Raw genomic sequence first — 21384 nt, forward strand, 5'->3', positions numbered from 1 at the left:
TGGCCGAGCGGTCTAAGGCGCTGGATTAAGGCTCCAGTCTCTCAGGAGGCGTGGGTTCGAATCCCACCACTGCCATCTTTGCAGATAACTTTCAACAAACAGACTTGCCAAAGGAAGAAACGGCAAAGCTCCCCAAGTTCTCTTGATAGTTTTGTTGCTGCTGCTGCTGCTGCTGTTGCATTGTGGAATGCTTTTGGGAAAAACAAAGAGGCTGGAAGTTTTGTGTACGTAGCCTATTGAATCCACCTGATTTCCTCAACACAGAGTGGCCAGGTGTTCCATGTATGGTAGTGTGGCCGAGCGGTCTAAGGCGCTGGATTCAGGTTCCAGTCTCTCAGGAGGCGTGGGTTCGAATCCCACCGCTGCCATCTTTGGAGTTAACTTTGATCAAACAAGCTTGCCAAAGGAGGAAATGACAAAGCTCCATATGTTCTCTTGAAGGTTGGGGTGGTTGTTGTTGGTACTGCCTTGTGGAATGCATTTGGGAAAAACAAAGATACAGTAAGTTTTGTGTACGTGGCCCGATGAATCCATCTGATTTCCACGACAATGAGTGGCAATTTTTTCCGTGTTTGGTAGTGTGGCCGAGCGGTCTAAGGCGCTGGATTTAGGCTCCAGTCTCTCAGGAGGCGTGGGTTCGAATCCCACCGCTGCCAGGTGATGCAGGAATGGCGTCTCTTCAAGAGAAGAGTCGTTTTTCCCCCAAACTTTAGTGCCTTAAAATGCCGTTAGGTTATGCGACGCCCACTAATCAAGAGGCCTGTGGGATGGGCCCCTGAAGACAAATCACTGACGTGCACTTGGAAAAGAAACCACTGGTTCTTAACTTGCCCAAGTAAGCAGTGTAGTAGTAGTGGTGCCTGGGTTGTGATAGAGATATTCAGCTGCGTGTGAGAAAGCTCCAACAGTGCGGTAGTGTGGCCGAGCGGTCTAAGGCGCTGGATTAAGGCTCCAGTCTCTCAGGAGGCGTGGGTTCGAATCCCACCACTGCCATCTTTGCAGATAACTTTCAACAAACAGACTTGCCAAAGGAAGAAACGGCAAAGCTCCCCAAGTTCACTTGATAGTTTTGCTTTTTCTGTTGTTGTTGTTGTGTTTGCTGCTGCTGCTGCTGCTGTTGCATTGTGGAATGCTTTTGGGAAAAACAAAGAGGCTGGAAGTTTTGTGTACGTAGCCTATTGAATCCACCTGATTTCCTCAACACAGAGTGGCCAGGTGTTCCATGTATGGTAGTGTGGCCGAGCGGTCTAAGGCGCTGGATTCAGGTTCTAGTCTCTCAGGAGGCGTGGGTTCGAATCCCACCGCTGCCATCTTTGGAGTTAACTTTCAACAAACAGACTTGCCAAAGGAAAAAACGGCCAAGTTCCCTTGATAGTTTTGCTTTTTCTGTTGTTGTTGTTGCTGCTGGGGGGTATTTTTCATACGTGGATTACTCGTTTAGCCGGATGTAATTGTTGACGATTTGGCCTGATCCTGGATCTGTAGGTTTTTCGAAACTCTTGCTGGAAATGTTGTCATAGCAACACATCTTAAACCTCAAACCTGCTCGAGCAGGTTTGTTCTGCGTAAACAAGGATTAGTTTACAAACGTGATCAGTGACGGTGCGTAGAAGTCATCCAGTCATGGCTTCGCCGTTCATGAATGAGTGACCATTTGATATCCATCCATCCATTTTCCAACCCGCTGAATCCGAACACAGGGTCACGGGGGTCTGCTGGAGCCAGTCCCGCCAACACAGGGCACAAGGCAGGAAACAATCCTGGGCAGGGTGCCAACCCACCGCAGGGGACACACACACAAACACACCCACACACCAAGCACACACTAGGGCCAATTTAGAATCGCCAATCCACCTAACCTGCATGTCCTTGGACTGTGGGAGGAAACCGGAGCGCCCGGAGGAAACCCACGCAGACACGGGGAGAACATGCAAACTCCACGCAGGGATGACCCGGGAATCGAACCCAGGTCCCCCAGATCTCCCAACTGCGAGGCAGCAGCGCTACCCACTGCACCACTGTGCCGCCCCCATTTGATATTGGTGCGCAAATTATACGAAGAGAATTTCATATAGAGAGGGTTTTGCGCGATCTGCAAGATCCTTTATTGCTCCCATAAGAAATTCTGTACGACAGATACCGCTTTAGCCGAGGGGAATATTGTACCTCAAAGATTTATTAGCTCCGTCTATTCGAAGTCAAACTCGGCGAAGTGGGGGTCTCACAACCACACCGACAGTAGGCATTGCTTTGAGGTTTCTTACAAGCGGCACTTTTTCATATACTGTAGGCGATGCGGAACAGCTATCGAAAAGTGCAGTTTGCCAGGAAATTCATAAAGTCTGTTTGGCTCTGAAACATTTCCATCGGGTTTTCATAGTGTTTCCTGGACACCTGCGTGTGCAGACAATAAAAGAGGCGTTTCATGCCATTGCAGGTAGGTAACACACAGGCTGAAACATCCACAGTTCCATGAAGAATCCCACAATCAGCCTAACATTCTCATTACCAAGATTTCCAAATGTGATCGGGGCACATGGGACTGATCAGAGTGGAGTTTGATCAAACATTATTTGGAAAGTGTACCTCTCCTCCTGATGAATAATCAAACAGTGTCTTCATCAAATATTTGACCTTCGTCAATATCTCGTTGGTCACACACAGGTTCAAGGGATATGATATTCCCTGCAACTGACCCAACAAAAAAGAGGGCTAGATGGAACATACCTATGGCACACATGGAGGACAAATATATGCAATGACTATCCTTTACCTGAAATGAAGTGACCACTGCATCCTGCCACTGGTTCTGAGGAGGAGCTTCCCCCTGGAATGCCCTCAGAAACAGGGCGATGGGCATTTTGCTGGAGAGCCAACTCTTCTGCAGGGGTTAGGTCTGGACCGCGTGGACCTCCACCTGTTTTTTGCTTGTCTGCCTCCTTATTAGCTTTAAAATTAATGTTTTTTATATTATATATGATTCTTTATGTCAACATTTCTTTAAATAGTTATATACCAATATTTACCAGTTTGTAGTATATTCTTGTACTTCACTTTAACCTGTTCCCATGTTCTCCTTGTGCTCACGTTTGATCTGGAATTATGACATATTAAATAAGAATTAATCTGACACATAGGAAATGAAACACTACATTTAGTAAGTACAATGCACACTACTTAGAGTTTAATTTGACGGCCACTTTTTTGCAGCCGTCTTTTCTGGTCTGGGCTGCTTTTGCAGTGTTACCCCTTGTGCATATTAAATCTTGAAATTCTTCATGTCCTTCGAATAAATGGTCTTGCGCCGCGTGTGTGAAAAAAAAATGCGCCCGTTCTTTCATCATTTTGTTACAGCCTATCAAAGACTTGCTGATCATGTTTTCTAGACTCTATATGGGCTTTTCACTGAGCGCGGGCGCACACATTCATCTCGTATGATTAGATCCAGCTAGACTAATCTAATACACGGCTGCATTTGAAAAACCGACCTATCCCGGATGAGTGTCACCGGCAGTAATTTATCCAAGATGAGGCACCTGATCTCGGATGATTTAAGCAACGTACGGAAAATACCCCCCTGCTGTTGCATTGTGGAATGCATTTGGGAAAAACAAAGAGGCTGGAAGTTTTGTGTACGTAACCTATTGAATCCACCTGATTTCCTCAAAACAGAGTGGCCAATTGTTCTGTGTATGGTAGTGTGGCCGAGCAGTCTAAGGCGCTGGATTCAGGTTCCAGCCTTTCAGGAGATGTGGGTTCAAATCCCACCGCTGCCATCTTTGGAGTTAACTTTGATCAAACAAGCTTGCCAAAGGAGGAAATGACAAAGCTCCTTAAGTTCTCTTGATGGTTTTGCTTTTTCTGTTGTTGTTGTAGTTGTTGTTGTTGCTGCCTTGTGGAATGCATTTGGGAAAAACAAATAGGCAGGAAGCTTTGTGTACGTGGCCCATTGAATCCACCTGATTTCCTCGACACAGAGTGGTCAATTTTTCCGTGTATGGTAGCATGGAAGAGAAGTCTAAGGTGCTGGATTCAGGATCCAGTCTCTTTGGCCGGAGTTATACTTCATGCGACGCAACGCATGCTGCAGCAGACGCTCCTCCTACGCAAGCGTTGTAGTGTTTATACTTGCACGTGTACTTTACGTAAATCTGGAGGAATCCGCCAGGTGGCAGTGCGAGATATTATCATGGTGAGAACAGGTTCGGTTTCTCTGTGTTGTTAACTGCCTAGAACACCCATTAAATTCCGATGACACCTTACCGCAATATCTCTGGAAAGGATGTTTATTGATTAAATCCAGGGATGTGTCCATTCCAGCAACCATTGGGCACGAGTGAGAAATAATCCCTGGATGATGCCTCGGCTCATCACAAGGTGATTGCAAGCACACACATACACTAGCGTCATTTTAGCGGCACCAAATCCCCAAATCTTCGATGCAAACACACTGTTTATTTAAGACACGTGAACTAATGTTTGGGAGCATAGCCAAGCAGTCTAATTTACTGGGTTCAGGTTCTAGTCTCAGGAAATGTGTGGATACAATCCCCGACTCTGTCTCTCTATGCTTGTTGACGGCAGAAAATTTTCACCTAAACCTCCAAGAAATGGCTTTTCCTTTTTGACTGGTCTCGGCTTGCTACATTGATATTTAATTTTCTTATCAATGGAAGAGTCAGTTGCCATAAGGTAATGTGGCCAAGTGCTCTAAAGTGCTGTATTTCAGCTTTGTTCTTTTTAGTGTTGTGGGTTCAAAGCACAATATGTAATGTTTTTTAATGGGCTCTGAATTTTTTACTACACTGTCTCTTTAACACTAGAATTATCAAAGTGTACAAAAAAAACTCAAATCCGGCCCACCTTAAATTCGTTTGCACCTCTCCGTCAGTGTCTTTTGTGTTGTAAATGTGTCGATAAGTGCAAGCAGCCTAGTATCCCATCCTCTCACCGCCACAGAAACGGCAGAAATCACTCTCCCAGCTGATGTCTTGTTTATCTGTCAGTGAGGTGGTTCCTAGAGCTGTATGGTGCAAATAATACAATATATCATTAATTGGAACAGATGCATTTCATGTGTGTTCCGTCTCTACAAAGATCTATCTAAGTGTAGCATGACAGAAATGTTGAACACATACCTAAAAGACAAACGTTTTTTCATGTTTTATTACTAAAGACAAAATTTTGACATGAACTGTATAATGTGTTAAGACTGAAGTCCAAATATCAAACACTTTCACATATGGTACAAATATAACAGCACAAGTGCGCTTTTATTCTAGACTGTAACTGAAGAAAAAGAAATCAGGTTACTGTATGTTGTTGTCACGACTTCATCGGTAGTCAGCAACTCCTACCGCTGTACTCCTATTCAAAAGGTCGCGAGTTTGATCCTTCCTGTGTCACAAAATAAACATTTTGAGTAGTGAGCTGCTCTTATTGTTACTATGAAACATTAAAAACATACATTTGATTTGACTTTGTAACAGCCGCTGTAAACGTATGGTGATTGTAAAGGTTATCTTTTATTTTTTTTAATTCAGTTTTATTTTCTCAGTTGCGTTCAAGCTGCACCCGATCTGACACTGCTGTTTTCACATAAAGACATGCTATAACAGACGTGAACTCAGATGAGGATTCTACATCAGAGACCGAGAACAGAAGCCCTAACCAACAAGAAATGTCCACTCACATATAAGAACAACACTGCTGCACCAGGCGTAAAGGCGAAAGATGGCACCGTTTGGATGCAGCGAGAGGTCCGGCATTATCCTGCCAGTCAGTCTGCCCCACACCTGTCCTTCAATGAAGCTTGGCTTACAGAATTCGCCATCGTATCGGGCAAAGTCCTGTTTGTGATATATACACACACTCACAGGCCACTTTATGAGGTACACCTGTTCAAAACAAATATCTAATCAGCCAATTATAAGGAAGCAACTCCATACATTTAAGCCTGTAGACATTGTCAAGACAACCTGTTGAAGTTCAAACCGAGCATCAAAATGATGAAGAAAGGCGATTTAAGTGATTTTGAATATGGCATGGTTATTGGTGCCTGGTGGGCTGGTCTGAATATTTCAGAAACTGCTGCTATTCTGGGATTTTCACACATAACCATTGCTAGAGTTTACAGAGAATAGTCCAAAAAAGGGGAAAATATCCCATGAGGGGCAGGTCTCTGGGAAAAAATTCCTTGTTGATACCAAAGGTCAGACGAGAATGGCCAGACTGGTTTGAGCTGATAGAAAGGAAACAGCAACTGAAATAACCAGGTATGCAGAAGAGCATCTGCACAACACATCACACCTTGAAGCAGATGGGCTAAAGTAGGAGACCACAAAGGGTGCCTATTCCTGTCACTTAAGAACAAGCAGTTAAAGCTACAATTCACACAGGCTCATCAAAATTGGACAACAGATGGAATGATGAGTCTCTATTTCTGCTGCAACATTTAAATGGTAGGGTTAGAATTTGGCATCAATGACATGCTAGCATGGATCCATCACACATTATATCAACAGGTCAGGTTGGTGTGGTGGTGCAATTGTGTGGTGGATATTTTCTTAGCACATTTTGGGCCCCTTAGCACCAACCAAACATTATTGAAATGCCACAGCCTACCCGAGTATTGTTGCTGCCCATGTCCATACCTTTATGACTGCAGTGTACCCATCTTCTGAAGGCTAGTTTCAGCAGGATAACTCACCATATCACAAAGATCAAATCATTTTCCTTCTAATTACAGGTTTTCCTCCTGTATTTCCCTGCATTTTGTTGCATTCATTTTTTGTGACTGTGGTTTATTTATTTGTGTCCGTATTTTAAATTTTTTTTAACATGCATGAAACATCTTAGAATGGACACTGATCTCAGGATGCCACTTATCTTGTATGCTGGAAAAATAAAGTAAATAAGGACAGGTAATGTGGAGTGTTGTAAGCTACCTGGAGAGTTCTAAATGTCTCCCAACACCATACAAGCTGACAGTTTCCATGAGCCACATGAAGAGAGAGGGGCTGATGGTGATAGGGCTGTCAGGACCCTGGCAGCAACATCTGGAACTTACTGTAGCTGATTGACTCTCCATGCCACCGTCGAGTGTGTCCCTGAGTTAAAGATCATTTTGGTACACTATTGGCACAGTTTTGTCTTGGTAGAGTAATATATTACTCTACTTTCCCCTTTTGTATTATTAATATGTAGCCTTTGTCAGAATGCCTCAAATCTCACAGACTTACCACTGTTTATAATGTACTGTATCATATAACTTCTCTACACCTTCCCTTCTACATCTATAACCTTGGGCAATTAGGTGTAGTAAGACAAGCAGGAGTTAATTTACAATTTAAAACAATGTACTGTTGGTAATATTCATAAATAATAACAATATGCAAAGTACATTTGAATATTGGCAACCATACAACTTGATAAATGTTGATGTGTAGTTTCAGGCAGCACACAGATTTGTTAGTTACTTAAAATGTCTCTAGTTAAGTCATCATTTTGTGGTCCGCTTTCTTCAGAACAGGCCGCATGCCTGTCTCATTATGGCTGCCGAGCTGTACTCTTCATTGTGTTATCCTTTTCAGTTCATTGGTGTGAGATGGTCTTTAAATCAGATGAGAGAGAGAGAGAGAAAGCAAATTTATAGGTGTTTTTTGTCCAACTCCTACAGCCAATAGGGCGTTGTGGTACTTAAAGGCTTTTGATACAAGCCGATTCCAAACAGCCGTACTTCAGACGAATGGGGGAACAGAAAATATCTTCACACCTGCTACCATATGTAAAGGTAAACTTGGGCAGTTAAGCAGCCTGGTATTCTTGTGGGGGTTGACTGGGAGTCCTGCAGAGAAATATTTACCAAACTTGTTTGAGGCACTTCCCCCAACCCTGTCGTAAAATTACAAAGAGACTCCGTCCTAAAAGGGAGGGAAGAGGTTCTTAAACCATCAAACCATTGCTGTTATTATCAATGATGTAACACTAATATTACATTGCTTTGTCTAATTTACAAATAAAGACATACAAAATATTTATCAACTTACGTGCAAAATTTCACGTCACAACAGGCACGTAGACTTATCTTGCTCAACTGGAAGAATCCCAACTCTCCTAATCCAAGTCAGTAGATAACTGATGTTTTATATTATTTGAAACTAGAATAAAAACAAATTCTCACTTAGAGGATCTGTGCAGAACTTTTTCAAAACCTGGCAGGATCTAATCAATATCATTTTCAAGTAAGCTTTTAAAGCATTGAGGAAGCAGATTTTCTCCCCATTTCTTTTTCTACTCCATTTATCTTTATTCACTTATTAATTCATCTCTTATTTTTTTACTAGCTTTAACTTTTACTCTGTTGGCCATGCTCTCTCTCTCAGGGGTGGGGGTTGATTTGTTTTCAATCCTATTTTTGTAAAAATTGATCTATTTGTATGGAATGTTGAGTGATTACAATAAAATAAAAAAATAAATAAAGATAATTTTGGATGCACATTTATCTGGATTTCTACCTCTGCTTATTTTTATTACGTTATCTTAGTTGACGTTATTAGGGATGCTAATCAGATTATATTTTATTTTAAGAAGCTTTTTAAGTTAATGAATTGGGCCTGGCTAGTACTTCAGTCAGCAACCCAGCAGTATGTGCCAGTGTTTAATGTACTGCAACTTGTTGGGGAAGAATGTAACCACTGGACATGATTGTATGAAATGTGAAGTAATGCACACCAGTACATTTGTACAAGAGTTGAGGATCTTGCAATGGAGCACAGTAACTCATTATGTGCCTCCCTCACATCTGGTGCTTTTTCTTTTTGTTTTTAAATCAAGAGATCATCTGCATATCTACAAGTGCCTCTTGTGCAGACGTGTGTGGCTTTTGACTTCCTGTCAGGTTATAGCAAACTTTACTCACAAACCCAGAGAGCAACAATGGGGAGGTTTGTGGTGTACATCTCGCTAAGGTTGAGGCGACTGAAGTGCTGCCTGCCATTAGGTATAAATTGTACGACTCTCAAAAAAAAACAAAAACAAACAAAAAAAAAAAAAAGGACATGTCACTGAATCACTCAAGCCAAAACCAGACTGAAGAGCACTACATTTGTGTAGTATCATGGATTTTAAATTTTAATTTTTTTTTTTTTTTTTTTGCTCAACAATTAAAAATGAACTTAATTTACAAGGACTATTAATAAATTGTATTCACATTAAAACTAATAAGTTTATCCTGTCTATTTGAGAAAACTAACACTTAATGAGGCAGGACAAAGTATCCCGTTTTCCCAAAATGTACCAGTATCAATCACATTAACATTTATTTAAATGGAGTAGAAATCCAGGCGATGCTTCAAGCAGTGTTGATTACTTTATAACCTGAAAACAGATGGAGATTCTTGGGAGTAAGAATTACTAAATTGGTTTACAGGCCGGGAAAAGATGACATTCTATGTAAAATCTTATGTTAAATGTGCCTCCTCTGAATGGAGACACCAGCAGAAGAGACCGAGACATGTTTGGAGGATGTAACTCATGCACTTTGCCAATTGCTGAATCAAAAAGCCACCCTGAAACATTCACCTTTGACATCTCGAATTTCTTTCGGTAAGCTTTATAAGACTATGTATAACCAGACTTTATGATCAATCTTATTTTCTATTACTTACTATTGTTCTTTAATAATTACCAAGTTGCTTTTACCTTTCTATACTTTGTCTTTATATGTGGAGTGATTGAAGTAATAAGGTAAATAATTAGAGCAACTGGAGCAGTAACAAAGTGCCACATGATTCGAACTGCAAGGTTTATCAAACGGAGGACGAAAAGCTCTGTCCAATAATGAACAGTGCGTTAAAGCAAGACATTCATTAGCTGATAAAGGACCTATAGCCAAGGATGTTGAGGCTCTGTATGTTCAAATATAATCTTGGAGACCAAAAGTAATGTTTAGGTCTGAGATATGTAAGATATCGTATGTTGTTTGTGCCTATGATAAGTATGTCTCCTGAAGTACTAGGGAAAGACAGACTATGCATGTGATTATCATACGACTCGTGTGGGTTAAAGGGCTAGTGAATAACTGTCTGTATACACCATTTATACGGTACTTGTGTGTATGTGTATATCTATGTATGTGTGTGTGTATTCATTTTAAAAAGTGTGAAAGAAGACCAATCTGGTAACAAACCTACTATGACTACATATACCTAGAAAAAGGAAATAAGGGTAATCAGAGGGGAATAAAACGATAATACAATCTGTCATTAGTGGCTCATTTGGGTTGGCTGCCCTTCCTGATAACACAAAAATGCTGGTAGGATGGATCAAGGATGTTACTAACATTCTGAAGGCCTGCTTATATCCATCCATCCATTATCCAACCCGCTATATCCTAACTACAGGGTCACGGGGGGTCTGCTGGAGCCAATCCCAGCCAACACAGGGCGCAAGGCAGGAAACAAACCCTGGGCAGGGTGCCAGCCCACCACAGGGCACGCACACTCACACACTAGGGACAATTTAGAATCGCCAATGCACCTAACCTGCATGTCTTTGGACTGTGGGAGGAAACCTGAGCACCCGGAGGAAACCCACGCAGACACGGGGAGAACATGCAAACTCCACGCGGGGAGGACCTGGGAAGTGAACCCGGGTCTCCTAACTGCAGGCAGCAGCGCTACCCACTGTTTATATTTGTTACTAATTAAAATGTTAAAGCTGCTGTTTTACAGTTCCAGACCGAGGTCAAATTTAAAAAAAGCTTTCTCACTGTGCAGTTTACACTCCTCCTGTGCCAGTGTGGGTTGTCTCTCCATCTTGTTGGGTGGATTGGAAAGTCAAACATGTTCTGTGAGACAATGATGCAATAATGGCACATAAAAACTCAGGGCTGCTAAATTGTCATGAGCTCACTGTTAACCTGAATTGAATAAGCAGTGCAGAAAATGCACAGCCGGATGTTCTATCAAAAGTTGCTTTGTACATTATTTCAATTTTCAAAATCAACAATTTAGCAGAATGGCACAACTTCACACTAGCACTGTAAAAAGCATGTAGTTTAGCAAGATAGTAATATGTTCATCTTTGGAAAAGTTATGCATTAAAATAAATTGCAGTTCACTCATACTTTAAAATTTTTTAACATTTAAGAAGACTAGCATTGGAGAAATATAATACAAGGTTGTGACCAGTCCATTAAAATAAAAAGGAAGTAAGAAAAAAAAAAAAAACCAACAACATGTAATTGAAATACATTTGGAAAAAGAATACAAAATGTACTGCATACTGAAAAAAAGCAATAATAATAATAATAATAATAATAATATATTTAGCCAATGGCGCAAAAAGTCAACACACGGCACAACAACAACAAAATACAATTTTAAGGCCATGGAAGCTCTCTATGAGCAACTGACATGCAGGAGATGCCCCACATGCATAAAATATCCAAGCAAAAAAAAAAAATCAAAAGCACCACTGATAAACTGGAGCCATAACATAAAAAGGTTCTGCCTTAAAGCAAGGAAAGTCCTCGGAAACTGTCAGTGGTGGGATTTAAACCCACACTTCCTGAAAGACTGGACCTTTAATCCAGCACCCAGCACATTAAAATGCTTAGCCACACTACTCAAAATTCTGTGCCCTGTCACAAGCAGATGAACATCTTCATTACAAATGCAAAAGCAATACTTTTACATTGGTTACCATGACTAGCTTCTCTCCCTCCCCACAATCCCCTTTATCCATCTCATATCTTGACCACAATTCCACATGCAGTTTCCTTTTCTCCCAAGTGTTAGCAACAGAAGACACCTATTCACACCTCCCAAACTAGAAAAGACTGACATTAAAGAGAAGGTACTTGCATCACCTGGCAATGATGGGATACAAACATACATCGCCAAAGAGGCTGGAGCCTATATCTGAATCCTCCATGACAACAGAATAAAATACTGACGAAACAAGCAAAGGCCAGCCATGAGGCCACAACCATTTCTTGCAGGTTTACATGAAAAGCTTCTGCCTTGAACAGTTAGAGACAGAAGCTATGTGCAGTGGTGGGATTCAAACCCAAGTCTCCGGAGAGACTGGAATCTGAATCCAGTACCTCAGGTTGCTCTGTCACAGTACCAGTCAGGGCAGAGGTAACCACTATGCTATGAGGAAGTCAGGTGGATTCAATGGGCCATGTATGGAAACCCTCCTCCCTCATTCCTGCCTTACCTTGGCCAGCTTTTAACCAGTGGCATCTTGTCCAACTGCCGGCCAGTGATTAGCTATCAAGGTCCCTTCCCATGTGCCTCTTGATCCATCTCATAACTTGAACACAATTCCACTTGCTAACGCATGTGAGAAAAGGGAACAGAAACCATCCATTCGTGCCTCCTGAGCCAGAGGAGTTTGTCATCCATTCAGACATTTTAAGGAGATGGTCTGCTTGCATTAGCTGGCAACATTGGGATTTACACTCGTGTCTCCAAAGAGACTAGAGCCTAAATCCAGCTCTTTAGACCGGTCAGACAAACTACCTTATGATGACAAATTCCTCCACAGGGACAGAAAATATGTTAAACGAATTACAAATATATAACTCAAAATAAAAGATCACCTCCTTCAAGTCAGTATTTAATAGCTGTACCTTTGGCAGCCATGACAGCCTAGAGTCTGTGTGCTCAGGTCTCTGTCAGCTATGCACATCTGGACACTGCAGCTTCACCACATTCATCCTGCTCCAGCTCTGTCAGAGTGCATGAGGATCATGAGTGAACATCCTTTGTCAATTCCAGCCACAAACTCTCCACTGGACTGAGATCTGTACTCCGACTCAGACACTCCAGGACATTAACATTGCAATTCTTGTAGCAATTCCAGTGTAGCTTTGACTTTAAGCATGGGGTTATTGTCAATCTGAAAAACAAATATTCCCCAAAAGGAAAAAAAATTCTTACAGGCCTTGTCTGGTTTTCCTTCTGTAATTTCTGGAAATGTGTTGCATTTAATTTACCCTTAAACCTCACAGGCTTTCCAGTACGTGCTGCAGAGTAGCATCCCTACAGCGTGATGCTGCCAACATCAGTGGGGATGATCTATCTATCGTATAGTGCCTAATAGATCTATCTCCGAAGGCAATTTCTGACTTGTAAACAACATTACCATTTGCATAATCTACTGTTGGATAATTAAAATATGTCAGCATGTTATTTTAGTATTTCTAAACTTTTCTGGAATGGGTAATTTTCACATGTCCTGCTCATACCTATGATATGCAGAGGTTTTTTTTTTTTTTTAACACTTGGTCTCTCTTTCTCAGTTGATTCTAAACACATTGACTTCTCAGCCGAAACACAAGTAAAACCTGCACACAAATGTAAAGGATGTTTTTGTATGGCTCTGCATCAGTGTGTGAGAGAAGCACTGTAGCCCTGCTGACAGTAGCAATGTCCGATGTCTTCTGCCTGCACATTACTGATGGTCCGTGTGTAATCAAGTACTAAGCCACTGCCACTGAAACGACTTGAGATTCCAGACTGCAGAGTGTTTGACCAGTAGATCAGAAGTTTTGGAGCTTCTCCTGCTCTCTGCTGATACCAGGAAAGAGATTTATAGCTGCCACAGGTAATGGAGCTGCTGGCCTTACAGTTTAAGCTGACAGTTTCTCCTAGTCATGCAGACAGACTTGAGGGAGACAGTCATGATGTTATCGCCACAGCACCCTGGATAAGAATAAAGTTCAATTAATTTAAATGTTTGGACAGAAATGTGTTTGCAATTTTACCTAGTAAAATTCACATTACAGGAAAGCAATTTTTACAGCTCTCACCTTCAATTAAAAACAAGAGGGTCACCAAGAAAGAAGTGACAAATCCATCTCCACTAAATCTTAGAGGCAGGTTTAACTGACTCCATCTTAGTGACTTTACTCTTTAAATCTCTTGAGAAATGAAGAACGTATGCAAATGGAGAAGGGGAGAAAACAGAAGAAAATAACAAGATTGTCAAATTACTGCCACTGTACAGTCTGCATGTTCTGTGTGGTGTTTCTCTAAGATGTGCATGTTAGCTTGATTGTCTACTATAAATAGGCTTGAAACAAACCGCTTGCATTCCAACCAGGTCTGCCTCCTGCCTTACTCCTTATTGATGACACAAAGATGTTAAAATGGAAATAGACCATGGAGATACCAAAAGGAGACATCTCATTACTCATGCCAGCTATTTGGGTCATTCTTCCTCTAATTACAAGTCTTCAATCAGTTTTAGAAAAGGCACTATATGATAGATAGAATATCTATCTATCTTGTCACACACACTTGAGTAGGGGAATCTTGAGGGCTTTTAAAGTAGTTGCAGTTCCACCGTTGTTATAGGTTGATGCTGTCATTTTCACCTTTCCCTCTTTCTTCCTCAGAAATGAAGGCAGGAGGCTTGAAAAACCTTGATGTCTACAGGAAGTCTCTCCATGTCCAGTTTTGGATAAATAGAGCCAGGCTCACTGGAAGTTGGCAGTCAATCAGGGCTCATGTATGCATAAGACACATCTAGACCAGCATTTTTTTATGTCCATCTGCCTATAATGCAAGAAGAATCTAGTTCAGTAGCCATCTCATGCCTGTGTGCATCTGACTTCTCACGTGAAACAACTCGGCTCCACTGTAGACCAAATTTGTTGAAATGTGGCACACTTTTTCATCAAAAAAATTTGTGAAGATGGTTGAATTTTCATTGAGGCATCTTGGATAGATTAAGCTGTACAAAAGGTTTGAACTTTAAAAATTTACCTCTGAAAAGCATTTGTCGAATTGGCAAAACCCGTCTATCTCAAAACAGAGAAACATTGTGTGACATTAAATTAATTATTTTACTATTTCAGTTTTATTTTTGAGAGCGGTTACATCAGCTTGTGTATTTAGTATATTTTCCTCTTATTCTCGTCTGACTGCCAGTCAGATATCCAGTACAAGTGAGTCAAACTTCCAGAGAATAGGAAGATGCGCACAAGAAGCTCATAGAAAAACACACAGAAGTAAAAAATTGGTTATCTAGAAATGAATGGAAGAGGAAAGAAATTATGTAAGCATCACTCTATAACCATAGACTGAATTGACATGCGTTTATGTTACAGTATAAAATAATACATCCATGAGTTATCTGAACATTATTACTGTAAAGAACTGACATTAATCAACTTTTGGCTAATTAATTATACAGAACATGAAGATGCAGCTCCTCTAAGTTATGAAAACATAGCATGGAGTTAGAAAGTGAACTGCAGTTTATATACAGCCAGGCAATCAGAGCTGTGAAGGGTATAAAACAAATAGCATATTGCTACAAATTTATACTGTGCATGAAGAGGATAATTGTGCTGCAAATAGTGAGACAGAGCAGAACTTCCATTTGAGCCTTGCTAAAAGTAGTTGCTTAGCAATACAGCATACGACAAACTGTAGGGGCAATGGCCTGAAGAACTGCTCTTTCCTCTGGGTATTTTGAGACTGAAATTCAGATCTTTAAAATTACTGTCATCATTGGTATTCCAGTTATACAATATATTGGTTCCTTTCCAAGTGGATGGGGAAAATGGAAAAGCCAATATCAATAACTGCACTGCATACATGAGCCCCAGTAGTGTTTCTTGACACACTTCTGCTAATTCGTTTGTTGGCTCATAGTTAAAAATAGAGTGTCAGATTGAGGAAGCGCAGTATAGTGACCATCCACTTAGTCGAGATAGAGAGAATGAAGACTATCTCCATCCAGTCCACAGTGCGTCCCGTAAATAAGCTTGCTTTTATTAATTAGCCTGTAGATTCTGTGGACCTCTCTTAAAGTGAGGTTACTGGCCCAGCACACCACAGCACTGACAATCACACAGGCCTTCACAGAGTTATAGACGATGTGACGGATGTCATTTCCCACATTAAAGGTGCACAGTCTCCTAAGTAAATGAGTCTGCTTTTCCCTTTCTTATATAGTTACTGTGTGTCAAGAGTCAGTCAAGCTATGACCGTAGAACTGCCTCACCGGGACGCCAACACAGTACAGTGCAGACGGATATTGAACAGCCAAATACACTGTAAGCATTATACGCGAGACGGTTTACAGCGAGTGAAAGATGTTAAACAGGGGTTTGGACCTACCGGTAAGTAGTTTCCTTCTTGTTTTTTTCAAATGTTCCACCATTCAGTTCAGCTATGAGCCTCGCGTGTAGTATTCCACGTTTATCGGACGGTGTTTTTAAAGGTGGCACCGAATCTAAGGAGAAGGGTCCGGCTGCAGGTCGCAGACTTGGCCTTCCACGCCTCCTGCCTTCCACAGTCCACCCCACAACCGCCTATAGTCCGTAGAAAGAGAAGAAGAGCAGCTGTACAGTTGTTCCAATTCGAAAAAGAAAAGGAGCTGAAAACGATTTCTGACACGGAACAATGGCACAACAGAACCAGGTATGGACTCACAGAATAAAAAGCTCAGTATATTTAAAGAAACTTTAGATCCATTAAACAAAACTAATGAGATGTACGATTATATACTGTATAGCGAATCCAAGTGTTCTCTGTTTATCGTCATTACTGACATATCTTATTTTAAGCATATCGTTTTAATTATTTTTTACCTCTTGTATTATTTATTTTTAATATTTGCAGTATTATTTCATCTTATTATTTCATCTATATTAACTTTTTCACTTATTTATGAGATGTTATGTAGAGAATCTACAATGTTAGTGTACAATATGAAAGGTATTTATGTTTATCGTCGTCATTAACGTATGTTAAATATCTTATCTTAACTTAGTTAAGTTAGCTATTTATAAAAGCACGTTAGCGCTTTCTGCCAAATTAGTATTACATATTATTTTTGTCTTGATTTCCACAGTCACATTTCTCCATAAAGGCAGAGAATATAAAAACAACTTTGATAACATTGATTAAATATCCAAATGAATCCAAGTGCCCTCTTTGTAAAAAGCACAGAGACTACAGCATCCTGCTACATCACCTTCAGAGTCATGAAGGCCACTTTGTCAAGTATGCAGGTAGTATATATACAGGGTATGCTAAGAGTGTGTGCTTGCAAACAATACTGACGTTTAGATTTCTGAACTGGAACTTTTTTTAAATACAGGTTAAAAAGCTGAGCATTTTCCGTCGTTTGGCAGATTTTACTATTTACAGATGTAACACAGGGTGTGTCCCAAGTGGCCAATTCCATTGTTGTTTTTGTTTAAAAGTCATTGTCAACAGTTTATTGTATGTCAGTATTTAATATTTTTCTTTGATTAAATTTTTTTACCCCTTGTATTAGGGCCTCCCTAGTGTGTGCTTGGTGTGTGCTTGGTGTGTGTGCGCCCTGCGGTGGGCTGGGATTGGCTCCAGCAGACCCCCGTGACCCTGTAGTTAGGATATATAGCGGGTTGGATAATGGATGGATGGATGTATTAGGGCCTTCCAAGCCAAATGAATAGCCATGGCTGTGGAATTTCCATGTTGATGGTATGACCATTTCATATTGTAACTATCATTTTTTTGTATGTCTGTATTTAATGTTGTGTCCAGGTTTCCAAAGGACCATTTTGTGGTGTCTCTGTATTTCATCCTCGAGGCCCCCTTCAGTTTTAATGAGTTATGTCTCAACTTTAGTCCTCTCTCCTTTCATTGTAGTATTTGTAGAGGGAGGATTATATCTGGTTGCTGGTTCCGATTTTTGTCACCTTCTACAATTTGTGTTGGATATTTGTGTTATGTTTAACTTATTTTATTATATTTGTTTTTTTTTTTAATTTCAACATACTGTCCATAGTGGTTTTGAAGTTGCAGAAATGCCTACCTTTCAAAATCCAGATCATTTAAATGTATGTTTATAATGGTTTGCATAAATATTTTTGTAACATTAAACTCCTTTTAACAACGTGACTCTGCTCAGTCCTCTTTAGAATGACATGCTGGCTTTGTGGAAGAGCTGGTGTAGAATGTTACTTGAGAACTCCAGCACCAAAGGGTAAATGAAATTTAAATTTCCTTTAATAACTCTAATTTAGTTCTGCAGCAATATGGCAAATATACTTAGCCATATTGTAAATGAAAGACGAATAGTCCAAATGTTTACCATTATAAACTTAGTGCTTCTTTTTGAAATCACTGAAGTAACTGCTCACATCGGACTGAGCGAGCAAACGCCCTTCTAAATGAAGGCCAAGAACCAAACAAAAAATTAGAAGGTACAGAAACAATGGACAGCCAGGACAGGGTCATTTTTTGTGCTTATTCTTTTGGTTCTTTTTTAACATTTCCTTAGGTAAATATTATTTTCTATGTTTTTAGGTTTAGACTTTATTGAGCCATTAATGAGAAGACAGAGTAAAGACTTGGCACTACATCTGAAATGAACAAATGTCTTGCTATTCTGCTCCATAGCACTGCATTCTGCAGATTTCAGATCTTTACTTTTAGAAGAAACATCAGCGTCCCTTCTCCAACATCCAGCACAGGGCACTGATGAGCAGGTACAGACACATCATTTTATAAACTTCCATAAGAAAGATAAATTACATTTTGTTGATGCTGGCTTACAATGCCTGTGGTGTAGTGAATAAAATGTATAAAAAGACTTAATGCTTGTCTCAGATGCCGACTGTTAATCGTTAAGCAGTAGGAGTCAAAGCCCAAAAGACTGAAAGCCTATTTTATATCTTCTGACAAACTGTAGTACTAGTACAACTCTTAAAGGCCTTAAAACATTTGAAATGCATTGTGTGCTGTATTAATAATAGTGTATTGTAAGAAACATTGAAGACTTGTAGAATCTGTGATCAAAAGCAGCAATGTTAATAATGTATAATAGATTAAATTTGCTGTACATTATTTTTTTTACTTTCCTTACATTCCTTGTAAATGTGGAGGAAAAGGCTATGAGCTTTATGATGACCATTTAAAGAATTTCCTTTCTTTCTTTTTTAATATAATGTATTACAGCAGCATGGAATCCTTCAGCATTTCACCGAGGCACAGAAGTGGTGTGCTGAGAACATTTCCGTGTTCAGAGGGCGAATCTCACTCCCTGCATTACTGTCAATGGACAAAGACGACACTGAGGAGGCCCTTCAGAAATTTGATTTGCTATCTGAATTTCCAGAAGAAGAGGAGAGAGAATATGTCTTTAGACATATTTTTTTCACTTATGGAAGACATGCATCTGTTTTTAGATTAACGTGAGAGGAAAAAGGAAAATGACTGAGTTTTGTGAGAAAATGTAACAAACATACATGTCCCTCATTGTTCAGTTACAACCTACAATTCTTGTTCTATATTTTATATATTCTTTAACTTTTTTGTAATAAATGTTTCAAACCAACTTCATCTTTACAGTCCATTGTCTTAGTGTTATGTATTAAAATAATGTTTTATAAAGCAGGGCAAGGCAATATTTATTTATAAACCACATTTACAACAGCAGCCAGAACTGAACCAAAGTGCTGTACAAGAAAGGGTAAAAGAAGCAGTTCAAATATACCGTATGTACACATCACAAAACTGCAAGAATAACCAGCCATTACATAAAAGATAAACTTAAAATACCCATATATACAGTACATATTTATAATCCTGAATGTACGTGAGCCAACATATACAAACAATGTCAACCTCTTGCAGGGTCAAATGGCAGCAAGAAGAAATAAGACTTTAATGATGACTTAAAAATGGCCTGTGATGGAGCAGACCTAATATAATAAGGAGAGCCATTCCAGAGAAAAGGAGCAGCCACCACAAACACCGATTCCTCCTTTGCTTCAGCCTCGACCTCGGCACAACTAAGCATCGGGCTAGTAGACCACAGGGATCTTGTTGGCACATACAAGTGAAGAGGTTCCAAGAGGCAAGATGGGGCTGATCCACTCAAACATTTGAAAACAAGAAATAGAATTTTAAAATCAATTCTGAAATGGACCAGAAGCCAATGAAGTGAGGTCAGTATTGGTGAAATATGGCCACACTTACGAGAGCCTTCAATAAGCGAACAACAAAGTTGTGGAATAGTTGTAGGCGTCGTAACAGGGCTTGACCAATACCTACATACAAAGAACTGCAATAGTCCAAACGAGATGCTGTAAAAGCTTGGATGGCCTTTTCAAGATCACAGAAAGAAAGAAAAGCCTTTACCTTAAAGTCTCAGCTGGAAAAAGCTTCATTTAACTTCACAATTTATCTGTCTGTCGAGTTTGAATGAGCTGTCACATATCACACCTGGGCTAACTGAAGCTTTATGATACGTATATGGAAAGGGATCCAAGAGCAATATCAGAGACACTCAAACTTTCTTAACTCTTGGACACCATGATCACAGTTTTATTATCATTTAGTTTAAGAAGATGCATTGCCATTCAGGTTTTAATATTATTCAAGCACACATGGAGGGTCTGTATTTTCTTGCTTTGATTTTAGTGGCAAATATATTTAAGTGTCATCAGTATAGAGAAGCCATACTTGTTTTCAGTGGAGCCTAAAGGTAACATGCCTATCAAAAAGATAGCTGGTCCAAGGATGGAACCCCACAAGTAAGAGGAGCTACAGAGGATGAGAACTCACCCAAATGAATAGAAACACTCCTATTTCTTAGATAAGATTTAAACCATTTCAGGGCATTACCTTGGATGACTACATACTGTTCAAGGCAGGATATAAGAATCATAAGATCCACAGCATCAAAAGCTGAAGTAAGATCTAGCAGTACAAGAATGGCAAAATCTCCAGGATTAGTAATTGGGAAGAGGTCACCGTTAACCTTTAACAAGGATGTTTCAGTGCTGCAAGAACATCTGTATCTGGATTGGAATTTTTCCAGAATACTATTTTCATCTAGAAATGTTTGAGTTAGGACAAGTTTTTCAAAGACTTTAGATAAAAAAGGCAGTTTAGAAATTGGCCTGAAATTTGACACATTAGAGGGTCCTTATTTTGTTTTTTATAATACGTTTCTGCACCACAGCGTGTTTCAAGGCAGAAGGAACACAACCAGAAATCAAGCTAGCATTTATTAAGGTAACAATACTTGGTCTGACAGAATCAAAAAAACCATTAACTAATCAAGAGGGGACACTGACCAGGGGGCACTTTGTAGGATTCAGGCGTTACACCAAATCAGACAACAGAGACAATGACACACGCAAGCTCAAAGTAGTCAAAGACAGCTGAACACACTATGGGAAGAATCCTGAGCAGGCAGTGACACCGATGACCTAATAACGGTAATATTATTTACAAAAAAGTATATCTCCGTTTGGAGAGTAAGTTGGGGTATGCAACAAATGACAAATTCCTAATACAAGAAATGGTATATGGCGATTAAATGATTTAAAATCACTAAAAAATTGATTTGTAATTATTG

At 40.0% G+C, this 21384-nt stretch overlaps 6 non-coding genes across 6 annotated transcripts in view; all 6 read left to right on the forward strand.

Moving 5' to 3' along the window:
* The window catches only part of trnal-aag (transfer RNA leucine (anticodon AAG)), an 82-nt gene extending 7 nt beyond the window's left edge, over positions 1-75 (forward strand). Inside the window, exon 1 of the tRNA in view lies at positions 1-75. This exon is cut by the window's left edge and continues 7 nt beyond it. This is a non-coding gene — a tRNA (tRNA-Leu).
* Positions 76-286: 211 nt separating this feature from the next.
* Positions 287-368, forward strand: trnal-cag (transfer RNA leucine (anticodon CAG)). Its single transcript has one exon. It is a non-coding gene; the product is annotated as a tRNA-Leu (tRNA).
* Positions 369-574: 206 nt separating this feature from the next.
* Positions 575-656, forward strand: trnal-uag (transfer RNA leucine (anticodon UAG)). The gene has a single exon. It is a non-coding gene; the product is annotated as a tRNA-Leu (tRNA).
* Positions 657-911: 255 nt separating this feature from the next.
* Positions 912-993, forward strand: trnal-aag (transfer RNA leucine (anticodon AAG)). Its single transcript has one exon. It is a non-coding gene; the product is annotated as a tRNA-Leu (tRNA).
* A 235-nt stretch (positions 994-1228) lies between these two features.
* Positions 1229-1310, forward strand: trnal-cag (transfer RNA leucine (anticodon CAG)). The gene has a single exon. It is a non-coding gene; the product is annotated as a tRNA-Leu (tRNA).
* A 2384-nt stretch (positions 1311-3694) lies between these two features.
* trnal-cag (transfer RNA leucine (anticodon CAG)) lies at positions 3695-3776 on the forward strand. The gene has a single exon. It is a non-coding gene; the product is annotated as a tRNA-Leu (tRNA).
* The last annotated feature ends 17608 nt before the right edge of the window (positions 3777-21384 follow it).

Source organism: Erpetoichthys calabaricus, chromosome 5 (assembly GCF_900747795.2).
Source record: "Erpetoichthys calabaricus chromosome 5, fErpCal1.3, whole genome shotgun sequence".
Taxonomy (NCBI): Eukaryota; Metazoa; Chordata; class Cladistia; order Polypteriformes; family Polypteridae; genus Erpetoichthys; species Erpetoichthys calabaricus.